Consider the following 7,321-nt stretch of genomic DNA (forward strand, 5'->3'; position numbering starts at 1 on the left):
TTTAAGGGTTTTTCTTTGGTGTTTTTTTAACGGTTAACACCAAAAGTTGAGTGTATTTTTCCATAAGGGTGGATGACATGAAACAGATAGAATTAGTTTATAAAATCGACTGTTCAGACTGCGACGCGACGTATATAGAACAAACAAAAAAACATCTCGAAACTCGAATTAAGAAACATAAATCTGCAGACATAAGAAAGCACGCCAGTAATCATTCAGTAATAAGCAAACACTAGCTTGAATTAAATTATGAGTTTAATTGGTCTAATTCAACAATTTTACATAAAGAAAAACATGTTAAAAAGAGAGAAATCGCCGAGATGTTTTTAATTAAAAAACACAATCAAGCGATCAACCTTCTTCTTCAAAAGGACACAGAGAACCTGACAGCAATATATGACAAAATAATAAGGGCTACATAATCAATCTCTATTTGTCATCATAAACTATTATTGTTTATTAGATTTTGTTCATTGCGTGTTGTCCGTTACTGAAGTGTGTGCTTCCCCTGACACAATCAATTTTTACTTAATTGACCATGTTTTATCACCACATAACGCACGAAGCATGTACATAAGTTAGGAATTTTTTTTCTTTTTAACCATGAACTCATTTAGTTATTCGTAGTTTAAACAAATTTCGTTCCGTTTCTTTCTAGTCTTTAGATCTGACTTGCACATTGCCGTGACTAACAAATGTCTTCGTAAGAATATGTATACACTTGAAAGGGACTCGAATTAGAGTCAAAACGTCGTGCTGACTTATTAATAAAATTTACTAGCTATAGGCAAAGAAGTCTCATTACTGTTATCCACTGGCGAAGAAAATTTTCCTCGTGGTTTAATTAAGTCCCACTCGGCATGTAATATTTCAGAAACATTTCTGCAAAATTCTATTTGAAATATTACACCTTTCATCAATATTTCAGAAATATTTCACGACCGTTTCTGCAACATTTCAGCAATGTTTCAATCGGCACAATTATTTCAAATGCAACTTTGCTGAAAGATTTCGGCAATATTTCGGTAATATTACTGAAATATTTCTGAAATATATCTACGAAATATTGTAGAAACACTTCAGAGATATTTCAAATACATTTTACACTGAGAAAAATGTTTTGTATTAGCAAACAAAATTTTGTTACTAACGTAAAAACTATTTGTTGATATGTGAAAAATGAAATATTTTGTTACCGGAACAAAAAAAATATATTAAGCCATGTGCGTATAGCCGCCGCGCATTTGTCCAAAGAAATCTGCTCTCTCAGCCGGTCACCCATCCAAGTAGTATACCGCCCAGTAAGCAAGGAACATTAAATTAACGTTTAGAAATATTGACTTTATGTGTATTTTTTAAACGTTTTTTAATAATATTATACACATATTTGAAAAATATTATTTCGTAATATGATTTTTCTGAATGTTGTTAAAATATTTTAAAAACATTACAGAAAATATTTTTCAAATGTTACTCTGACATTTATTTGAGATCAATGCAACAGTTTAAAGTACCTTGTAATTTGGACTTGGAAATAACGTTGGTAGTATATTAATTTTCTGTTATTAGAATGTTATTGTTTTATATTGTACGCAACGCTCATCGCGACAGCCATGATGCGTACATTTACGTATGTACAATGCGTGAGTGCGTATACACGCGTGTGGATCGAGCAGTGCGGAGTGCTCTTTATTTAGAGTATATTTATATATAAGTAAGTAACTATTATATTCTAAAAGTTGTATATTAATAATAAGAACTCAATTAACCATACGTGCTATGAATAGTAGTTGATATGATTATTTATAACCTATAATTTAGGTTAACTACAAATAAACGTTCTTTGGGTATCGGTAGAAGCTATATAGTGGAATTATTGGTAAATCTGAAGAATAGTGGCCTCCTCACCGATTTCGTTCAACTTGGGCTTAATCGACGCGTTTTTGCACGAAACGACCGAATCTGGCAGAAAAAAGTGTCGCTCTGCCCCGCGAAGCAAGATATTAACGGTTAAAGTTGGCGACTATCAGGTTATGAGACCTGTCATACCGACGCAATGTAGCGACTGGTAGCGACCACGAACATGCCCTGTGGCCACATGCGCATGCTCCGTAGCCGCACGCGCATACAAAAGAAGGTCACGTGACAACTGTCTGCTTGGTAAGTACATATTTATGTGTACTTTTCACATACCAACTATTCTCTGCTTTAACAAATTATTTATGTTTTGTTAACTTAAACGCTTAATAACTGTAACAGAAATAATTTGTTAAAGCAGAGAATAGTTGGTATATGAAAAGTACATGTAAATATGAACTTTTCATATACCAACTATTCTCTGCTTTAACAATTTTATTTCTGTTTCGTTAACTTCAACACTTAATATCTGTAACATAAATAATTTGTTAAAGCAGAGAATAGTTGATATATGAAAAGTAAATATTTATGTGTACTTTTCATATACCAACTATTCTTTGCTTTAACAAATTATTTATGTTTCGTTAACTTAAACGCTTAATATTTGTAACAGAAATAATTTGTTAAAGCAGAGAATAGTTGGTATATGAAAAGTACATGTAAATAAGCATCTCGATTCAAGCAGTTAGGTCTCACGCTGGGAGTTTCATTAGTTTAATTATGCGTGGGAAGCACACACACAGGAGGGTGCGAGGGAGGGCCTTCGGCCCCCCCTCCCCCGCACCCATCCCGTCGGTAGGCAGCGTGGACCTCGCTTTACAACATAAAGTACATGCTAAGTTGTAAAGCGAAATTATAAAGCACATGCATGGAGGGGTGCAAGGGGGCTTACATGCGTGAGCCCACGTGAACAGAAAGGCTTTTCTCCCCTGCACCCTCCCCCATGCATGTACTTTATAATTTTGTTTTACAACTTAGCATGTACTTTATGTTATAAAGCGAGGTCCACGCTGCCTACCGACGGGGTGGGTGCGGGGGAGGGAAGGGGCAAAGGCCCCCTCCTCGTACCCCCCCCGTGTGTGTGTGTGTGTGTGCTTCCCACGCATAATTAAACTAATGAAACTCCTAGCGTGAGACCTAACTGCTTGAATCGAGATGCTTGGGTTATTCTGCACGATTGATTCATTTAACATTTGCGCAGTTTTGCATGCGCGTGCGGCCACTGAACATGCGTATGTGGCCACAGGGCATGTTCGTAGTCGCCAGTAGTCGCTACAGCTCGTCGGTATGACAGGAACTATAACCTGATTCCTGTCAACTTTAACCGTTAATATCTCGCTTCGCGGGGCAGAGCGACACTTTTTTCTGCCAGATTCGGTCGTTTCGTGCAAAAACGCGTCAATTAAGCCCAAGTTGAACGAAATCGGTGAGGAGGCCACTATTCTTCAGATTTACCGAATTATTTGCTATTTTCTTGCAATTTACTGCCGATTATTTTTAGCTGTTTGAACGCGTCGAGATCATGAGCAGACGCACGCTTGTCGCGACAGCCCATCGGAAGCAGTAATAGTTCTGGAGATTGTAGTCGCATTATCTTACATACGTATGATGCGTGAGTGTGTCATATATACGTACGTTTGTGCTTGTGCTGTCGAGCGCTTTTAATTGTATACAACATTTTTATATGAGTAAGTAATTATTATATTCTAAAACTTGCATATTAATGATAAGAACTTAATTATCTATATGTGCTGTAAATAGGTAGCTGGTGATTCAAGATCTATTTTTTGACCTATATAAGAGAGAGATTTGCAGAAGAAAAGAAATATACCAAAGTATTAAGGATCAAACATATTCTTGATGTATGTACTCGGGCCGCGAGACTGAGCAATATTCTAAGGAAAGTATTATACAATTGTATCGTTTTATATTGTGCGCAACGCTCATCGCGACAGCCATGATGTACATGATTATCTTACATACGATGCGTGAGTACGTATACACGTGTGTCAATCGAGGAGTGCAGAGTGCTCTTTATTTACAGCATATTTATATATAAGTAATAATTTATATTCTAAAAGTTGTATATTAATGATAAGAATTCATTTAACCATACGTGCTATAATTATTTATTGTGCTATGAATAGTAGCTGGTGATGTAGGATTCATTTTCCAATTTACAAGAGAGATTTACAAAAGAGAGGAAATATCAATTAATTTTTTTATGTTCTATAATAGATTTGTCCTTGGACATTAAAAATATCATCAAGGTTCGTCAATGCTATTATTTCAATGGTACCAAACAGTGTAACTTTCTATAAAATAACCTCAAAATTTGACGAAATATGTAAATGATAACGTATAAAGCTGGTACACTATGCATGAAGACGATTTGTTAAAGTATTGTACGGCTTTAATACATCATTGTTTGCATGTACCACTGTAAGAGTAATTTAGTATAAAATTAGGGTGCATTCGGGGAGACGCTATTAACGCTATAAACGCAAACGCTATGAACTTCGTTCGAAGAGCCAATAGCGCGACAGCGATAGCAAGCTGCCCGAATGCAGCTTAAGCGTCAATAGTATTTCGTGCCTCACCTCGAAAATAATAGCGAAAATAGCGCGAGTGATGACGTCACGCTGCCTTTACAGTGACGTCATCATCGTATATCACAGCGCCACAAAGCGTCTCCTCGAACAGTTTTGGACGATAATTGTGCTAATAGCGTGCTCCCCGAATGCACCCTTAGTATAAAGTTGATAGATGTAACAAACGATCAGTACAAACAAGACCAAAACTGACTTGTTATTTATTTCTATATTTTTTCACATATATGTGCTATCGCACTCTAAAGTATATAAATATATTATTGTAAGCGTATTTTATATGTACAGGGCAATAAATATGTCTTAACATATGGGATCAATTGTTGTATCAAATTCAAAAAACCACCATTTGAAAAATTTGACCCTGGCTAAGATAAACATCAGTGAACAATATATTATAAGGAAAACTCTGTACAAGATACTAGAAATGCTAAAACATGATCAAGAAGCTTTTACACAAGTTGTAAGTAAAGCTGCTTATTATAATTAAATTATATATATATTAAATTACAACCTTTTTCTTATCTAAACTATATTGAATTCTTCTTGTTTTAGAGGCTATTAGACAACAATTCCTTGTAATACAGAGAAAGACTTGGAACACTTTATAATGGAATGGCTTAGATTTGCAAACATCCGTAAATAAAGAAAAAAATCTTAAAAGGTAAAAAAGTAACATAATGTATTTATGTCTGTTAAGTTAGCACCCCCCATAAAAAACCGGAATAACACATATGCAGAAATTAAGTGCTCTTCATGCGTTAATTATATGTGCTCTATTCACGATTTTTGTGCTCGAGCGGTTTTGTGGAAAATTGCAATTGAAACTGGGGGTGCTGGCTTAACGTAAGCTAGCACCCCCACTCATTAAAATTACATATAAAATAAAAAACTCATTATGCTAGAATTATGTGCTTTTTATGTGCTTTCAAATGCCTCAAACAAAATTAGTCTATCTGTAATAGTTTAAAAAATATACGCAAAAAAAGATCTATATACTATACTGATATAAGAGTAAAGTATCAGTTAAAATACAGAAAGCGTAATAATTTTTGTCTTAAAATGTTTCTTGATTAATGTGTTCTCGAAATATGCACAATGAAATTTTTGTGCTTATCCCCTTTGACCGACTTGAACGTGAACACCCCATACGTGCAAAAGTAAAGTACCAGTTAAAATACAGGTAGCAAATTGGTTTTGGTCTTAAAATATTCCTCAATTTATGTGCTCCCGAAATATGCACAATGATTTTAAAAGCATAAAAATCACATTAATTTTTTTTGTTAATGTAATTTTTTGATACAAATTTTTTTAATAAACATAATTATATATGTAATATCTAAATATTCTATTACCGTATTCTTTTGTACATCATAAAACAAATATATCTTTCAAGTATTAGTCGCGCAATTGTAGCGTGAACTGCACTATCATTCATGTAACATTATCATAAAAAACAATACACAAGAGATTCTATATAAATACAAATTAAAGTTTACTAAAGAGTAACTAATTTTGAAAATTATATTTTGTTTCTATTATTAGAAAGAGAATGTTAAAAATTAGTTAAACATATGTTTACTTATATGTATTTATATATTGTTCAGAATCTCAGTGAAAAATTCTCCATAATATTTAGCAACTTTGCAATACTTACTCATAACTCATATTAAATAACTTTAAAAATGTATACAAATACATATATTTAATTTTATAAATATTAATATAATTATATTACTTATATACAAAATTATATTTTACTTGTATACCTCAATTCTTCCTATCTATTCCTGCATGCACTTCTTCCATTTACTCTCTATCAAATATTTGATACTGATAATTATCCCACGTTTTGCTAACAATTTTACATATATAACAATATTTATGTAAAAAATACAACATTTAAAAATTTTTCTGAAATCTTATTAAACAAGTTAATCAATACATTAACCAAAACAAAAATCTTATTCTGTTTATTTTGAAAACACATAAATTGAGGAACATTTTAAGACTAAAACCAATTCGCTATCTATATTTTAACTGGTACTTTACTCTTGTACGTATGGGGTGCTCACGTTTTGGTCGGCCGAAGAGGATGAGCACAGAAATCTCATTGTGCATATTGTTGTAATCTGAAATTACAACGGGTAATTATTAAATTATTTATAATAAAATTATAGAATAGCCTTTCCAAAGACTTCGAGGAAATTGTCTTTCGAAAGACTCCTCAATTTACGCTGACGCGGACGCGGAAGTTCATCAAGCTTCCGCGTCAATCGAACTATTGCGAGATGCATAGGAATGTGCGACAACGCATTTCGACAATCGCGGAACCGCGGGAGTACAGCGAGATTGCGAATGCGCTCGGTCACTGACCGACCTCATTCGGGGGACCGTCAAACCCGGCAGAAAAATGCCGACAGGGCATAACTCAAAGCAATATAAGGGACCGTCGAAGAAGCCGCGACGGAGAGTAATACACCGGAGACTCTGCCCGTGACCGTTCTCGTAAGTCGTGTCGCGAAGTTCTACATTATAACAAAGCGCGTGCGAGATATAATAATTGTGAAAGGCAACTACAAGTGTAAGTTAGTGAGTGTAACAGGAGCGCTGAAATAAAGCTCCAATATAAAGTAAAACGAAGTGAAGTTCATTTAACGACGCCTACACCTTTTGTTCTACCTGCGAACCCGACCGCTTCCTAGTCTGCCCGCCTGTGCCTACCGAGTCCCAACTCGTAAGGTCAAGATATCCCGAAAATAATAAACGTTTTGCCGTAAGCCGTCACCAATCGG

The 7,321-nt window shown here is 34.6% G+C and overlaps 1 long non-coding RNA gene across 3 annotated transcripts in view; it reads left to right on the plus strand.

Annotated features, from left to right (window-relative positions):
- The first annotated feature begins 1,455 nt into the window (after positions 1 to 1,455).
- Positions 1,456 to 7,321, plus strand: part of LOC112457693 — a 7,003-nt gene continuing 1,137 nt past the window's right edge. The window contains exons 1-6 of one of the 3 annotated variants that reach the window (XR_003041138.1): positions 1,456 to 1,714; positions 3,419 to 3,605; positions 3,679 to 3,976; positions 4,065 to 4,187; positions 4,815 to 4,989; positions 5,082 to 5,190. This is a non-coding gene — a long non-coding RNA (uncharacterized LOC112457693). Of the gene's footprint in view, positions 1,715 to 3,302; positions 3,344 to 3,418; positions 3,606 to 3,678; positions 4,188 to 4,814; positions 4,990 to 5,081; positions 5,191 to 7,321 lie in introns of those variants that run through there. The other 2 variants (XR_003041137.1, XR_003041139.1) reach the window with 2 other exon arrangements.

The sequence above is a fragment of the Temnothorax curvispinosus genome, unplaced genomic scaffold, assembly GCF_003070985.1.
Source record: "Temnothorax curvispinosus isolate PA1 unplaced genomic scaffold, ASM307098v1 QBEX01008138.1, whole genome shotgun sequence".
Lineage (NCBI taxonomy): Eukaryota > Metazoa > Arthropoda > Insecta > Hymenoptera > Formicidae > Temnothorax > Temnothorax curvispinosus.